General features: G+C 36.5%; 1 protein-coding gene and 1 pseudogene across 17 annotated transcripts in view; both read right to left on the minus strand.

Moving 5' to 3' along the window:
* LOC106880092 (telomerase Cajal body protein 1) overlaps positions 1-18,638 on the minus strand; it is a 148,480-nt gene that overhangs the window by 80,505 nt on the left and 49,337 nt on the right. The gene's annotated exons all lie outside the window — the stretch shown is intronic.
* LOC149131806 (uncharacterized) lies at positions 211-11,784 on the minus strand (annotated as a pseudogene). The gene has a single exon (XR_016245212.1). The product of XR_016245212.1 is annotated as an uncharacterized LOC149131806 (transcript).

Here is an 18,638-nt window from a genome sequence, read left to right on the forward strand (position 1 = left end):
TGGGATGAATAAGTGGGGTAGATATTATAAGGGGAGGGGGGAATCAAGAGGATGGATACATGTAAGAATAGGGGGGAGAAAGTTAAGGAAGAAGAAGAAGAAGATAGATAGATATTCTTTTCTACTCTAAGCACAAGACCTGAAATTTTGAGGGACGGAGCCTTTTTTTTCAGACATATGGTGATATAGTATCAAGTACAAAAAGGGGGGGGGGGAATGAGCATTTTCAACATCTGCTTCTTTTCTATTGCAACTGAGGCTCCAAAGCTGCCAAAACTGAGACATTTGTGCTCTTGCTGAAAGAACTGCACATAAATGGTTTTCACACTTCGAGGAGGAGAAATTTAACTTCACAGATTCCCCACAGTCCAGCTTCAGTTTAATGAGGATCGATTGAACTACCTTGCCAATCCACTAAGGAATTGACCTTACAGGTGGGAAGCTCTCCTAAAACTATTGCCAATCACCTTCACTTGACTGGTAAGGGTCAAAACTTGGTATATGAGTACCACATGCTCTGAACAAAAGAGACAAACTTCAGCACCACTCAATCAATGCCACTTTGCTTGTCCAACACCTGACTACTCATGGACATAGGGATTTTTTTACTACCTTATTACCAGCAATAAAAAAATGGTGTTTTTACATCAATATAAAACAGAGAAAAGAATGGTTGTGTCCCAACAAGCAAGCAACACCTTAAGCCAAGCCAAGCCAGAACTGCATCAACACAAAACAATGATCAATGTTTGTGGGGATTGGAAAGGTCTAATCCACTAAGAAATGCTTGAAAACAACCACATAGACAAAGCAGAGCTTTACATGCAGCAAATGCACCAGCTCAACAAAATAATCCCATTGAAATGCCTTGATATGTGACATAGCATGCTTCATACAACAACACTTTCCCCTTTGTTACTAATTTAAGCAAAAATGTTATTCAAAACTGTGGTTGGAAAGTTCTACTGCACCCACTATATTCTCCTGATATAGCACCTTCAGATTATCACCTTTTTTGGTTGGTCTCCAACAGTCTGCAGGATTTTTTGTTCAACAATAATGTGGACCTGAAAACACAACTCAATTATTTCTTTGAGTCAAGACCTGATGGTTTCTACCATCAACATAGTGACAAGCTACTGGAACATTGGCAAAAAATTGTGAACAATGAAGGAGAATATATTATTGACTGGTTTGTTAAAACTGAAGATGAAAATAAGGATTAATTTAAATGGGAAAAAAACAAAACAAACTTATCTGACTGTTTCAAAACCTCCAGCTTCTACACTAGATTATAAATTAACAGTTATACCAATAATAATAGGTATCACTATGAACTTTTTTTTGGCAATTTTAAAAATATTTATGCAAAGCCTATTCTTTTGTCTAATAGCCCTGTCAACCACGATTCATATAGGAACTTCATAGTTGCCTTAGTGGTTGGTCTATTGCACCTGCATACCTCTGGCCACTTTGTACAGCTGTCTGCCATGATTAGATAGTAAGCGCCATTCACCAGTCCGGCATAGTCAATATGTAACCTAGACCATGGGTTCTCAGTCTCTGGTCACAACTGATATTTTACTGGCAGAGCTTTGACTGTGAGGGTACAACCTCAACAAGTTCTCACCAAATTTTTGGTATCCCAGTCCATAATCAGCCAATAAATGTAGCTCCTCATCAGAGCTTTCATCCTTGACATTACTGGGTGTAATATGTTTTTGTAATATAGTCAGTACTACAACTCTTTGCGCATACATCAGAATCTCATTGCATATTGAGAAACTAGTGGAATTTGTATTTTTATTCCACTTATTTTTTAAAGCTTCTTTCATTTTTGTAATATACTTATCGCCTACAGATTTCATTCTTATATCCTATGCAGTCACTGGCAGTTCTTGGATAACACTGGTCATAATACTTTTTATTTCATTTTCTGCCTGCAGTGCAGCTATCATGGTATTTTAGGGAATTATTCTTGATAAACAGTTCGCATGACCAATTTCTTCCAATGGAATATACTGCATTTTGAAATTGTTATTTAGTAATATTATACCCCAATGTTGTAGTTGATTTGCTGCATGGGTAGGTAACCCTTTCTTTGACTCATAAATTGATAGCAATAGTTGATGATCTGCTAGTAGTAGAAAACTTCTACCATGTAGAAACCTGTGAAATTTTTTACAGCAAAGATAATTGATAGGGCTTCTTTTCCTATCTGACTGTATTTTTTCTCTGCTGCTATCAGTGCATGTGAAACATGAATCACTGGTTTCGTACTTCTATCTTTATGCTTGTGTAGCAAAACTGCTCTTATTCCATACTCCAAAGCATCAGATGTTAAAACAATGTCCATTTCAGGATCAAAATGCGCTAGAAACAAATCTGCAATTAGAATTTTTTTATTTCTTCAAATGCATTTTAGCATCTATGTAAAAAGACTGAAGCCTGTTTTTAAGTAAGTGAAAAAGCTGTATTTAAATCTAGCAGAGGTTGTCGTACTCTTGCCACAACAGAAAGTATAGTCTGTTTACATCTCCACTGATGTTGAAGTTTGCAATAACACTGAGCAGCAGGCAAATTCGAACATCTAGTTCAATGAGTTCTTCCAGTGACCAGTTCAGAAGGCCAAATATAGGTGCGAGGACAGGCACATTCTCATTTTGTTGAAGATACATATAATTGTCACTTGACTGTAGAGGTTGTATCATCAAGCCATTCATTCTTAGGTTTTCAGAGAAGGACACAACTTTAACATGTTTTATTGTCAGAAATGCACATTTGGACTCTCTGAATTTCATTCCAATGTTTGTGGAAAATTGGATTATGAGATCCAGTTGTTTTTTATGTGCCTGATATTTGGCCCGTACAGTTTCAGGTTGTCAACAAAAAGATGGGAGGTACTTCTGTATCCATTTCTATGGTTGCTATGTTTCATGAGCATGTATGATAGTGGATATAATGAGAAGATGAATGTTATTCAACTCAATTTGATCCTTATCATTCTTAAGGAGTAAAGTAGTGTACCAAGTCTTGATCAGGCATTCAATAGTACTCACTAATGATTGTGGGACTTTAGCTAACTGTAAAGCCATGATAATCCACCCATGTTAATCAAAGCCTTCTGGTAATCCAGCCACACTAAGTTAAGTTCCTATGATTTTTTACTGTATTTTTCCTGGACCGTTTTGTTAATTAGTAGCAGTAGTATATAGACCCACACCTCTTTCTTTCCTCCAACTTGCTCAGGTATTATAATGTTGTTGGTGGCACAATGATCTTGCAAAAACAGATTAATGTACCTTGTGTATAATTTGTACATGTTGTTCTGACAGGCTATTGGGAGGTAATTTTTAGTAAGAGTGGTTTGGCTATTTTGGGGGAATGAGGAGAGCAGTTGCAGTTGATAACTAGTGGGGCAGTTCTTGTCTGCCCTTGATACTTTTTCCAAACAACCATATGAGATCTCACTGATAAAAGGTGAAATTCTTCAACCAGCAAAATGTTATAAGGTCTGGGCCTGGGGATTTCCTGTTTGACATTTTCTATAGAATTGTTTCCAGTATTTCACCATCTATTTCATATTGCTTTTGCCTGCATGTCCAGACGTGCAGGTAGTAGTCCTGTTCCAATTCTTTTAGTCATACAGCTTGTTTGTTGAATTCATCATTTGTTTCCCTGTATAGATCTCTGGTAGACCAAAACCTGATCTGCTGTTGGGGTGTCTTTCACAGAGATTGAACCTTTCACATTGAAGCTGTGATAAACTGATTTTGGATCTCTGGCAAATAATCTATTGGGCATTTGCTATTTATATGTTGTATATTTACATTTTAGTTTTCCAGCTGTAGCTGTGAGTTATTTCAGCTGGTGCTGATTGAAGTTTAGGTTTTTGAATCATGTATCACTAAATTGCCTCTCTTTTTCTGAGGTCTTCCTGATGTCATGTAAAGTTGTTCTCTGTGTTACATTTCATAACTATAACAATCTGTGAGACACTTTTGCATAGGAATAAAATTTTATTTTTTAAGTTACATGCCTATGCTGATTCAGGCTTTCAGCTTGAATCTCAAGTAAAAGCTAATTGCAATACTCTAGTACAGCTGAAACATAGATCAGAAGATTAATGGTTTATACCTCCAGATTGTGTGGTCTTCAGATATTGGTTTGCAATTTCATTTACTGCCTCTAATTCTAATTCATCGGGTTCTTTACTTATACTGGTGTTGTTTGGCCTGTCATTCAAATTAAAGTTGTGGACTTGTTGAAAATATCATCCCAGATCAATTGTAAGGCATCCACAAGTTTTTGGTGTTCTGTTTGTACAATATAAATATGGATTTCAGCTAAATTGTTAGCATGTTTATTGTTAGACTTAGCTGACCATTCCATCTGCCAATCAGTGGAAGTGGGATGGTTATTTTCAATGACTGGCTTTATAATAGTGTCAGCATGCTTTAAATTTGACATTTCCAACTAATGATACATTTTGCTTAATTATTTAAATGTTTTGGGGAAAATCTAATTCTGGCTGTTTGGAGTTTCACAAAATTTTTAGTCTTTGCATAAAACCAAACCTTTGGAGGTATATATGCTTTATATAAATCTTTGTTAAGATTGTAGGTCCATTGTATACAGTGATTGTAGTCATGATGGTTGAAGAAGTCTTATACATTTAGCCATGATGATTTTGTCTCTTCAGTGATATTAGTATATGTTTTTCAAAATAGATAATGATCTTTAGAAGTTTCAACAAAATTTTGTCAGAATTAAATTTGAAGTTGTTCACAACTAGGTTAATCTTTCCTTTCAGGTTGTTTTTAATTCTACAACTATTTAAGCATACATATTGAGTGGTGATTGTCTTTCTCATGAATTGTTTTGAAATGCTACTTGATTTATTTCTTTATGTGTATAACATTATAGCACTGCGTGTGTGCGTGTTATTACACAGCTTTATTTCAAGATAGAATTTCAACAACATCAACAGGGTATTTTTTGCACGTATGTTTGTTTTGTTTTGTTTATAGTTTCAGCTTAGAGCTGTGGCCATGCTGGTGTATATATGTGCAGTATTTGAAGTCAGTGCAGATTTGTATGTTTTGTTTTATGTATGTATTCTTATACATATAGTTGCATGTTTAGACATGTAGATATATACTTAAATTTCTGGAAAGTTTTACAGATTTTTACAGTTCTAGGATGGCATGGATCTGTAGTCTTCAAATCAGCTTTCTCCTTTCTGGTTTTGACAAGATTGGTACTTAGGCAGTGTGTAACATGTCTCAGTGCACCAATAATTACAGGTATAAACCTGAATTTGTAATCTGGGTAGAGTAACTGTAGATTTTTCAATAGTTTAGTGTAGGTATTTTCTTTTTCGCTGATATTTAATCTTATGTTAACATCTGCTGGGCAACTGATTTCAACTATTGTTCAGTTTCTCTGCTCTGTCCCAAATCACTATGTCAGGCCTATTATGTTTACATTTTATTGTGGTTTTCACTGGGACATTCCATCAGTGCTCCTTCTTATTATGAGTGACTATGGCTTCTACCATGCTGTGGGTTCTTATTTCTTTGACCCCAGGGTTACCCTTCCAACAGTTCTCATTATATAGTGTCTTAGCTACAACTTCATGTCTCATTGGAAAATAATACCATGATGACATTTTCAGACAACTGCTTATGAGGTGGGTGATATCTTTGGTATTAACTCCACAAAGTCTGCATCAGTTATCACATTTTGCTGCTTTTCTTGTGTCTCTGTCCATTTTGTGCATCAGGTATTTGGTTGGTATTTCCTGCTCCTGGATTGCATATGCATACCCTTCAAAGTAGGAGTTAGTAATCTGGTTGTTGATCCGTGATAGATTGCGCTGATTATCAATGTTACTATCATCCCAGAGCTATCTGCTAACATATCCGTGCATGGTCTTCTACTGATATATACCCATTCTTTCATCTAATGATACATTGCAGTAGAGTCATGTGACTTCTTTGGACATATATTTAAAGTTATCAGACAAGAAATGCTGCTCAAAGAACTGCTTTCCAAGTATCATGATGTTATCAAACCTCTTGTATGCAAAATTGGTTAAAGGATGCACTTCAACACTTGGTGGTTAAAAGATGTTGTTGAAGAGATATGATATGACATTCAAAGGCAGTCTGGATTGATGTTAAGCTGCTGCCACCTTGTTTCATTTTAGGTTGATGTGGAAATTATGTGTGCTGGTCAGTATCTTCCAGGTTTTCAAGTCAATGGCTTCGATCTCATCAAGTGTCCAATCAAGTAGCCCAAATGTTAACATGAGTACTGGCATTGTAAACACATTGTGGGCCTCTGTTTTATTGAATGCAGAGATCTTTGGAATCCATATTTTCTTTATTCAGCTGTAATAATTTTTAGTGACACATGTCTTATTATAGATGCCATTGTAAGATATGTTTTAATCCACTCCTACGTACCTATAACATTCCTCATCAGATATAGGAGAAACAGTTAAGTCATTGACAGAAATGCTGCTAGTCTGGTTTACAGTTTTCCCTCTTTTCACAACCATATCATAACATTTATCCCAATAGTATATCCTTTGAGAATGTTGTACATCAAGGCTCCTTTCTTCTTAAGCATATTCTTGGTATACAGTTTCAAGTCATCCACAAAAAAACTGTGTAATTTTGGTATTTCTGTTTCTTTATGAACCAGTGAGATAACTTTCAGACTTCCTTAACATTTAACTTCAAGATGGTGGCCCACAATGAAGTCAGGTCAGCTATGGCTTTGACTATACTTACTGGAACTTTAAGCAAGTTGAAGGGCTTCTTGAATGAATGAGTTGGGAACAGAATCAAAGACTTTCTTGTAGTCCAGCCACATTGAAACTAGGTTCTGCCTATGCTCTTTCACCTCTGACATTCCAGTTTTGTTTATTAACAATTGCTTGGTACATCTCCAGACTTCCTTCTTCCCAGCTGCTTGTTCTGCTGTGATGATGTTATTACTTTCATAATGGTCTTAGAGAAAGAGGTTTAAACATGCTGTATATATTTTATAGTTTTTTGCCATGTGGTTGGTTCTGCTTTTGGGGATCAGTTTTTTCTCTGCCAGAGCTAACTAGCAAGGTATGCTACTATGCCCATTGAGAGCTTGCTGGTACACGTTGATAATATATGATTAGTAGAAGTTTAGCTTCTTATACCAATATCCAACAATCAAGTCTCTTCCAGGTACTTTTCCATTCTGAAGTTTCTGGAATACAATCACAAGGGTATCAGCACCAATGCTGTATGTCTTGGGTGTAATGCAGGAACAATAACTTCTTCAAATTTCTTCTAGCCACAGAGCGTCTTGGTTAAACTCCATGTCTTTGCTCCAAATTTTCCTCCAGAAAGAGTCTATGTCTTCTTGTGAAGGAGCTTCTATGATGTTAACTGCTTTTCCTCTCATGTCTCTGTAGACTGCTGCTTGGTTCTGATTAAATATTTTGTTTATTATTTTTCTTTAGATTATTCTCTTCTGATGTTTGAGTTTTTCACTGACTGCTTTTAGCTTGTGCTTGAGGGTGATCAGTTTGCATAAAGTTCTATGCCTTGGAACTTTATGTTAAATACAAATTTAGTCTGTGGCCCTAAGTAGGCTTATCCCAAAGGAACATCCAGTTATATATACCTTTTCTCTTTTACCTGTTTCAGTCATTGAACTGTGGCCTTGCTGGGACACCACCTTGAAGGGTTTAGTCAAACAAATTGATATCAATACTTAATCTTTTTAAACCTGATACATATTCTATCAGTCTCTTTTGCCAAACTACTAAGTTATGAGGACATAAACAAACCAACGCTAGTGATAGACCAACTCATACACACACGCGCGCATGCACACACGTGTACAATGACACTGGCACTTTGTTAGTTAAGAAGAAGAGGGTTCTACTGGATCCAAATTACAAGTACAATTCATTTTTGTCAGCTGAGTGAACTGGAGCAACAAGTTTCTTGCTCAACAACACAATGCGCTCCTGAGAATCGAATTTATAACCTTACACTTCAACCTCTAAACCATGTGCCTTCGCACACACACACACACAAACACACACACGTAAGTTTCTTTCAGGTTTGATCTACTATATCCACTCACAAAGCTTTGGTTGGCCCGAGATTATAATACAAAACACTTGCCCAAGGTGAAAGGCAGTGGGGCTGAACCCAGAACCACATGATTAGGAAGCACACTTTTTATGACACAGCCACTCATGTGCCTATATATATATATATATATATATATATATACTGATTATCATGAGTGGTCATTCTAACAGTTAACCACATCACTTGGTGCCACGCCATCAGCGATGTTGCTTCCTCCATTGAGATCTCTTCCACCACCTCCCTTGACAATGAATGTCAGAGGTGAAAAAATAATGCAGCTGCATCATCAGACCTTGAACAACTATACCCCTGTCATCACTGCAATCAGATATGTCGATCCCACATTGGCCTTATCAACCATGAATAAGTGTGCAGAAAATGTAGACAACAGCCTTCCTCATCTTTGTCAGCGAAGCAGTGCCAAGAAATATATATATATTTATATATATCAGGTCATCCCATCAGTTCTGTCCGATTTTACCTTTTTTAAAATTGAATGAAATTTAATAGTATTTTAGAATGTCTAATGGAATTAAAAATTATTTTTATGCATTTGTGTACATTTAAACTAATTAAATAGTATTTTACAGAATAATAGAATTAATTTAAAATTTTTGTTTTCAATGTACATGGAAAAATACGGAGATTAAGAACATGGAAAAAAAAATTTTTAATTTCCAATTTTCTATGAAACACTCCAAACTGACTGAAGCTGTCAATGTCGATATGCTAAAAATAACAGCCAAATACCAGGAGAATTTTTGTGTTTGTGTGTGCACATGCAACAATGATTTATACAAATAAACAGAGAAAGTACAGAAATATGTTTTACATACTTGTCATATACGTCAGTTTTGTTTTTCGCATCCTTTAAGTTTTTGAGGATGATGGAAAAGCTATTCAAGGCACCCTCTAAAGTCATGAGATTTTTGGGATGGGGCTAATGCAGATTCGCACCTCCCCTTCGTGAATGCATTTTTCTGAAAAAATTTATTCCAACATGTAAAACCTAAGAATCCAAATAAACTTTTTCAGAAAAATGCAATTTTCTAGGGGAGGTGTGAATCTGCATTAGCCCTCACCCCCACCCTTGGAATTGTGCTTATTTAGTTGAAAAATGCGGCTGATCTGAGAGGGGGATGTATAATTGGGTTAACTTTTGAAAAAATTTCTTGTGGAGTATAAGAGGTTTATTTTTCTCTGAGGAGATAAATAAATATGTGGCCAGGTATTGAGGCAAATATTTTGACCAAATATCTGGCCTTCTTATCCACTCTTTTATATCCCTCCACAAAGTTCAATTTTTTGTGTGTGTATGTGTGTGTGTTTGATCTATAAAATTTTCAGAATGGTTTACCACATAATGGTGGTACTTAACTGCTTAGATCATTGTAGGTAGCCCAAGAATCACTGTAAATAATGAGGCAGGTTTGATATATTCCTGGATCAGAGGAATCAGTGTCACTTTGTCATGCTTCTTATTAATAAGAGGCACAACAGAACGACACTTACTGGTTCGCTCTGTTCCACCAAACAACCAAACTTGGCTCAGAATTTGACCCTTCCCGTATTTCCGGCAGACAATTACAGTCTCGTCAATTTTGACCTCAATTGACTCACTGCCTAATGGTTCCTCTGTGACTTCAGAATAAAAAGATCTCCAGTCCACAGTATTTGTTGAACATAATTCCAGGTTTTCCATCACTGTGATATGGCTCCATGAATGATGAATAAATTCGTTAATGAAGGAACGATTTTCCACAGAGGAATGTGTGCATGATGAAGAAAGGACCCATGAAAGTCCGATACAGAATAGCCACACTGATGTTGTTTTTCGATTTGGCAACAGTGTAACTTTTTCTGCATTGCCAGACATGTTGGTCTTCTCTGTACACACATTCATTCCAACATCGTGAACATATCACAGTAGTGGGCAGGACACCATGGTTTCAAAAGAATTCAATAGCTTTTCTGTCATCCTCAAAAAATTCAGATACAAGCATATTTATATGCACAGATGGGACAAGACATCATCATATTTAAGAGACAGCTCAGCAAATGCTGCTTTCTTATGCTTCTGATCTCTCTCTCTCTTTGCTTCTGATCTCTCTCTCTCTCTTTGCTTCTGATCTCTCTCTCTCTCCGGTTTCCCACCCTGCTTTTTTTTTTCGAACAAAATAAGGGGTCTGCAGCATATTAGGAGGTCAGGGAACTTGATTCCATGCAAAAAATCTAAGTTTTTTTTTTTAGTGAAAATTGTGTGGTGTACTTCCCAATGGGTGTGGGGGTGAAATTTCCGAGGCTTTCACCCCACCCTGTTTTCTGGACCCAAAAAAGGATTTTGTGACATATTAGGTCACCAGAATTCATTCAATGGAAGAAAAAAAAATTTCCAATAATTCCAGGCTGGGGGGATTTGGTTTCTCACCCGCCTTTCTTCCAAGCAAAAATAAGGGGTTTGCAGTATATTAGGAGGTCAGGGTACTTAATTCCACACAAAAAATCCATATTTTTTTTTTTTTAGTGAAAATTGTGCGGGTGAAAGTATCAAATGATACAAACGATATACCCTTGGATGTTTTATATGTGTATTTATGGATTCATTATAACAGACTGAATGATACTCTTTTATTCTTTACTCGTTTACTTGTTTCAGTCATTTGACTGCGGCCATGCTGGAGCACCGCCTTTAGTCGAGCAAATCGACCCCAGGACTTATTCTTTGTAAGCCTAGTACTTATTCTATCGGTCTCTTTTGCCGAACCGCTAAGTGACGGGGACATAAACACACCAGCATCGGTTGTCAAGCAATGCTAGGGGGACAAACACAGACACACAAACACATACACACACACATATATATATACATATATACGACGGGCTTCTTTCAGTTTCCGTCTACCAAATCCACTCACAAGGCTTTGGTCGGCCCAAGGCTATATTAGAAGACACTTGCCCAAGATGCCACGCAGTGGGACTGAACCCAGAACTATGTGGTTGGTAAGCAAGCTACTTACCACACAGCCACTCCTGATGATTTGTATTTTTATACGTTTGGGCGAGGGCTTTGCAGGTTGACTGGAGATAAGACAGAGTAGGTAAATAGAATTAGAGTAATAAATGAATAAATTAAATAGAGATGATAGAGGAAATTTAAATACAAACAAGAGCACACAGCGAGTGCAAACCTCTGCCAAGGCAACACCAACATCTTCTCAACAATTAGCCAAAGATGATTTTAAAATGAGAATATCTTATCTTAATATATAAAGCTGAAGTTGTGTGTCTGTGTGAAGCCTTTTTAAAAGTTTATACAAGTCCACATTTTCCAGTTTATCATAAAAATGTTTACATCAATGGAATTTTCTCGATGTGAACTTTCCAGTGCAGTAATTAGATTTTTTAAAATTCTGTTTACTTTGTGTGATTTAAGGGAGATTTAGCTGTTATTTCTAGCAACTTTTATATTTCTTCCCTTCTACCTGTAACGGCGTTCTTATACACATATGTCACATGTTCTCTATTCCTTTTCCCCCTCTTCCTCTCTCACTCTCTCAAGTGCATACACGTGCAAGTACACACAATCATTCAATAAAATATAACTCATGTTTGTCAATGTGGCATAACTACAGAATTGTACCCCCCGACTTTGGAAGGTCATAATTTTCAGAAAAATGAATATTTTTTAATGAAATTTTCTATACTAATATTATTTATTATGTAGATTCCGAATATACAAAAATTTTCAGTGAAAGTGTTTTGGGAGGGGCGGGGGACAATTTTTGAGAAGTGTTCCCCACTCTGTGGTGTTTCGGAGCAAGTCATCTATATTTGTTTCATTTTTCTCTATTATGTGTGTATGTGCATCCGTAGATTTCTACTCTACACTGTCCGACTGGAAACCCTGAAACATCACAATTTTCACTTTCATTTTATTCTCTACCTGAGATCGCACTAAAATTTATTTTGTTACCACTTTGGAAATTATCACACTAAAATTAAATTTATTCTGTTGCCACTTTGGGAGGTTTCAAGATGAATATCATGCAATGTCCTCCGTTTCGCTTATTAGATTTGTTTGAAATCAGCCGTGACCAGGACCATCTAATTGAATGGCTGAAAACATATGGACTTTTAGCAGAAGCTCATGTCTGTGACTGTGGCCACAATTGTTCGTTTGTGAAATTTCCGCGACTTCAAGATAGGTATAGTTGGAAGTGCACTGCTTGACAGTGTTAAAAACGCTTTTCCATTAGAGAAGGATCGTTTTTCCAAAATAGTAATTTACCTTTAAGAACAATACTGCTCTTTCTGTATTAGTGGTCCATTGATGAACCCTTGCAGAAAATTATGCATGAGCTAAAAATTGCGAGTTGTTCCACTGTGGTGGATTGGGCCAATTTCTGCCGAGATATTCTGGCACAACACCTAATTGATAATCCATTAATGATTGGCGGCCCTGATGTCGTGGTTGCCATCGATGAGTCTAAATTTATGCACCGAAAGTATCGGCGGGGTGTGCACTATGACGGCACTTGGGTGTTGGGTGGAGTTGAATTGGACAATCCCACCAATTGCTTCTTATCTATATGCCCGGATAATAGCCGGTCCATGGATTCCTTGGGATCCATTATCCGGCAACATGTCTGTCCAGGGAGCATCATTTTCACAGATGAATGGGCACATTATCGTAATTTGCAGCAGCAAGAGTTCCTGCATTTAACGGTAAACCACTGTTTCATTTGTTGATGAAGCCACAGGTGTACACACAAATCATGTAGAAGGAATGTGGGTGCATGCTAAGCGCAAATATCGGCAACATCATGGTACCTCATCCGAGTTGTTTCCCACGTATTTAATAGAATTCATGTGGCGGAAAAGGTACTCCACTAGACAATTTGAGCACCTCTTTGCTCAAATTGCTGAGCAATACACATTTTAAATACATATATACATAACATATTTCTTTTTAAACAAACATTCTTAACTAATACAAGATTTTACATAAGATCAATGAAGAACACAAACATGTACTGAAACAGAGACTAAACTTATGTTATTTTGTTGGGATTAATCCACCTTTAAAGTGAAAAAAAACAAAACCGACGTATACGACAGGTATGTAAAATATATTTGTGTACTTTTTTCTCTGTTTATTCTTAATCTTCATGTTTTTGCAAGACTGAAAAAAAAAGTTCTGGAAAGCTAACATTTTAAAATTGTTGGGGAAGGGACAGGGTGCCTGCGCTGAGTCTGCCCTTTATAGTTTCTATATTTAACCGTGCATGTATATTCCTATTTTTGCTTCTGTTCTCTTCTACTTCTCTACTAGAAACGTTTACTTTGGAATTTATGACAGCTTCTCTTCACTGCCTATTACTTCATTAGAAATCTACGAATGTACATAAGCACATAATAGAGAAAAATGAAACAAATATGGACAACTTGCGCCGAAACACCACCGAGTGGGGAACACTTCTCAAAAATAACCTGCAGTTGTTTCGTTCAAAATTCCTACATGCTTGAAATGTACATACATCAAAGTATATTTGTAGAAAATTTCACGAAAAAATATTCATTTTCCTGGAAGTTAAAAGGAATTTAAGTGGAATTTCCGAAAATTGTTCCCCCCACCCCCTCCCAAAACACTTTCACCGAAAATTTTTGTATATTCAGAATCTAAATAATAAATAATATATGCATAGAAAATTTCATTAAAAAAAATATTCATTTTTCTGAAAGTTATAACCTTCCAAAGTCGGGGGGTACAACTCTGTAGTTATGCCGTCAATGTTTTGTAAATATACCACGATTTTCAGTAGGGTGTTAGGGTTGGGATTTTAGGGTCAGGGTTACGATTTTAGGGTTATGGTTAAGGTTAGGATTTAGAGTTACGGTTAGGGTTAGGATTAGGGTTAGTGTTACGATTTTAGGGTCAGGGTTAGGGTTTTAGGGTTAGGGTTAGGGTTTAGGGTCAGTGTTAGGGTTAGTGTTAGGGTTAGGATTAGGTTTTGGGTTTTAGGGTTAGGATTGGGTAATTGTGGGGGTATTAATCTGAAAAATTACAGAAATGTGAAAACTACCGACCCTGCCATCTATTATAACTTTTGTTGTTCTGTTTAATATATACATAGATTATGCCTCCAAACAAGACAGCTAGCTGGGGAAAGAAAGAAAGCAACCGGTTTAAAAAGACAGCATCAGACTGCAGCAAGTCACCACATTCCAGAAGCTACTTTGAACATAATGCAAAATGGTGCATCAACATCTACTGCCCAATCTGATAGAATTCTGGCAAAACTGTGTAGCAACAGATCACCAGCAATTGCTTCATCAGAAATTGCCGTCCTAGCTCCTGCTAAAAGGGATTACCCTGCTATGTATAATCAGTGCAGTGCAAAAAGTTGTTTTGCACAAGCATTTCTATAGCCAATTAGACGGATGAAATTTACGTACACTTAATAATGTTGCGCAAAACAGCCTTCAGACTTTCCTTATTAATTTCATCGTCTTTTGAATTCTGAACATATTTACATCATAAGGGTTTTTTCGTTGTAAGGCTTTCTATTTTTAGTTGATTTTCACCTAGCAAGACTTATTGTAGATGGCGTAATAAGTCACACCCGGACAACGTCGGGTTATACTGCTAGTCTGAAATAAACTCGACTGCTCTCACAAACGAGAATACTAAAAATGAACCCAACCACTCTCAAAAATTAAGTAAAAAAATGGAAAAATAATCCAGAATCCTTGTCCGGTACCAGATCGATCCCAAAATCTAATCAGTTCATGCCAGTCATGAGGCCAAGCATCCCTGAAAGTTCTATCCGAATCCATCCAGCGGTTCTTGAGATATCTTGTCCATGGACAAACAAACAAACAAACATGACTGAAAACAATACTTCCACCTTCACTAAGGTGGAGGTAATAAGGTAAGACTGTAATATACGTTTATAAGGTATAAAGAAAGTTAAGAATATTTGTACATGCAAGTACGCACGCATACATGTACACACATACATATATGCATCCGTACATCATATACACAGAGACAGTCGCATATATTTACACATATACATACATCCACATGCACACACATATCTGCACATATACATAGGTACATTCACACATACATCTATGTATGTGTGTGTGTGTGTGCATATATGTGTGTGTGTGTGTGTTATGAGGGGTAATGGTGTCAAAAAGACCCAAAGGTGTCAGGTAATGCTGAGTAAGTGCTATGAACAGACTACAGTTAAGCTCCAGGTTCGGTGATTATGTGAACGAGGAGTCCAATGTAGGTCATATACTAGCATGCACATATATAAAAAATTAACAGAATGAGATAAAAATCCAAGGCTGTGTAAGATTTCAGAACATTTATAAAGAGAAGATCTTACAGCTGTTTCCGAGATATTTTATATATCCCTTCATCAGAGACGGTGTGAGAAAATGGTTACGCAATAGTTATTCTAGAGAAGATATAAAATAGAGTGTGAAGTGGAGGAATGAAAAGAGACGGGAGATATTCAGGGATATTTCACCTGCAGTTCCATTATTTAAGCAGAATGGTATACATATAAGTTTCCTGTACCTTGTGTGTAAGTTCCAATAGTATTTAAAATTGGTCATTTCAAGCATAGAGTTTGTAAACCATGTTATTGGATTGATCCAATTGCTTAACCATTTTATTGCTTAACCATTTTATTGCACCGTCTCTGATGAAGGGATATATAAAATATCCCAGAAACAGCTGTAAGACCTTTTCTTTATAAATGTTCTGGATTTTTATCTCATTCTGTTAATTTTATATATATAAATTTAAATAACAAGGGTAACAAACTGAATGTTAATTTGATTAATATCAATTTAAAACCAGTGGCCTAGCATATTGAAAAAAACTGAAGATTCAGAAAAAATTATGACAAGCTACGGACTATTACGTAAGTAATTTTGGTTGATGGCAAAACCGGTCTACAATTAATTCTTTATATTTTGTATATTTTCATTTGTCTTGCTCGCTTACGTTCTGGTGCTTGCTGAATTTTCTTGAGAACAATCTTTAGTGGTCAGATCGTTGGTGATCTTCTTCTAGCATAATGGATGTCCACTTAGTGGTATCTCTATTATATGTATGTTATATATATATATATATATATATATATATATATATATATATATATATATATATATATATATATATATATGTATGTATGTGTATATACATACATACATACATATACATTTACACATTTTACCCATCACCCCTCTAAAGATATTATGCTCAGGTCCTATGAATTTAATATTTAATTCACTGAGTATTAATTGAAACAGCTGTAAGGGATTTTGATTGATTTGTTGTTAATAATAAGCAATTAACTTCCCAATCTCCATTTTCTTTTTCTTCTTTTATATGGATATAAACTATCTGTTTTTATATATACACCTATTATTTTAAGGAAATTCCCCCAAAATATTAGGTATTGAACTAGTATTTCCTTGGATGAAACCATCCCCTCATGAGGCTAACACAACCCCTAATCGAATATATATATATATATATATATATATATATATATATATATATATATATATATATATATATATTATACAACAAGATTTTATATCTTGGACATAGAGCTACCCAAACTATAGACACAGAGTGACCAGGGACAATTGTCGCACCTAGAAATGATAACCGATCCAGGACCAGCAATATGGAAGAGGTATCCGCTATTCCCAGTAACACCACCACAGATGACCAAATAATTATCTCCGACACTGATGGGATGACCAGCCCCACATCATATGTTACCAGGGGTGTGATTAGGGCCACATCCCATGTTTATAAATAAATTGGATCTGCGAGTACTCCTTTCAAGTGACATTTTCTAAACAACTAGTCATCCTTCAGAGTCCTAGAAAGATGGTTTGTCATGTCCTTGGCCTACCATGTGTGGCACCTCAAAGATCAAATGACTCCATGTGATATCAAGTGGAAAGTAATTAATCATCCAGGCCCATATATTAATGGAAGTGGCCATTGCAAGATCTGCATCATGGAGAGAGCCTAAATTCTTAAAGACTATACGAAACTTGGTACATTAAAAAGTCGCAAAGAAGTGTTTTCTAAATGTGTCCACTTCAAGCGCTACTTACTGGAAAATTGGATCTCCGCATTTGCTGGTTAGGCCTCTTTGGGGCTATAAGCGTTGTTTTTCTTCTATTACAAGGGAGATAACCCATCCTCATCGAGTTTTTTTTTTCTAAGATGTATTTCTCGACTTCTGAGTGTTTCCTCACGTCTACAACATAGAAGTTTTAAATTTCTGTCTTTATAGAGAGTCTGACAAGCTGTCCTCAAGGCTTTGGCTTTGTGGATGCGAAACCTTGGGTAGCTCTATGTCCAAGATATAAAATTTTGTTCTTACAATTGCTACTTTATTCTTTAGTGTATGCTTCTTTCTGATATAGGTTTTTTTAACTCTATATATATATTTAAAGGAAGAAGAAGAAAATGGAGATTGTGAAGTTAAGAAGTTTATTATCAACAACAAATCAAACATTATCCCTTACAACCATTTCAATTAAATATTAAGTTCATCGGACATTAAACGATGATGATGATGATTTCTGAACATAATATCTTCAGAGGGAAAAATATTATACCCTTAGATGTTTTATATGTTGGTGTGTCATACCCAATGACTGGTGTAGCAGCACCATAGTCAACTGCTACAAAGGTAAAGGTGACGCTTTAGATACAAATAATTACAGAGGTATCAAGTTGTTAGATCAGGTAATGAAAGTCACGTAGAGGGTCATAGCCCAACTAATTAGGGAGAGAGTCAGTTTAGATTTGTGCCAGGGAAAAGCACCACTGATGCTATATTTCTGGTAAGACAGCTGCAGGAGAAATACCTAGCCAAAGATAAACCTCTGTACCTGGCTTTCGTTGACATGGAGAAAGCCTTTGACAGGGTCCCCCGATCTCTTATCTGGTGGTCAATGAGGAAACTAGGGATAGAAGAATGGTTATTGAGAGCTGTGCAAGCCATGTACAGGGACACTGTCAGTAAGGTGAGGATTGGCAATGAGTACAGTGAAGAATTCCAGGTAGAGGTAGGAGGCCACCAAAGTTCAGTCCTCGGCCCCTTCCTATTTATCATAGTCCTCCAGGCAATAACAGAGGAATTGAAGACAGGATGCCCCTGGGAGCTCCTCTATGCTGATGACCTTGCACTAATTGCTGAGTCACTATCACAATTAGAGAAGTTTCAGATGTGGAAGCAAGGACTGGAATCGAAGGGCCTTAGAGTCGACCTAGCTAAAACCAAAGTCCTAATAAGTAGGAAGGTAGACAAAACACAAACTCCTTCAGGTAGATGGCCTTACTCGATCTGTTGAAAAAGCGTAGGTAGAAACTCCATAAGTTGTACCCAGTGTAAGCTATGAACACATAAGAGCTGCAGCAATATCAAAGGA

Source organism: Octopus bimaculoides, chromosome 19, assembly GCF_046866305.1.
Source record: "Octopus bimaculoides isolate indiv1 chromosome 19, ASM4686630v1, whole genome shotgun sequence".
NCBI lineage: Eukaryota > Metazoa > Mollusca > Cephalopoda > Octopoda > Octopodidae > Octopus > Octopus bimaculoides.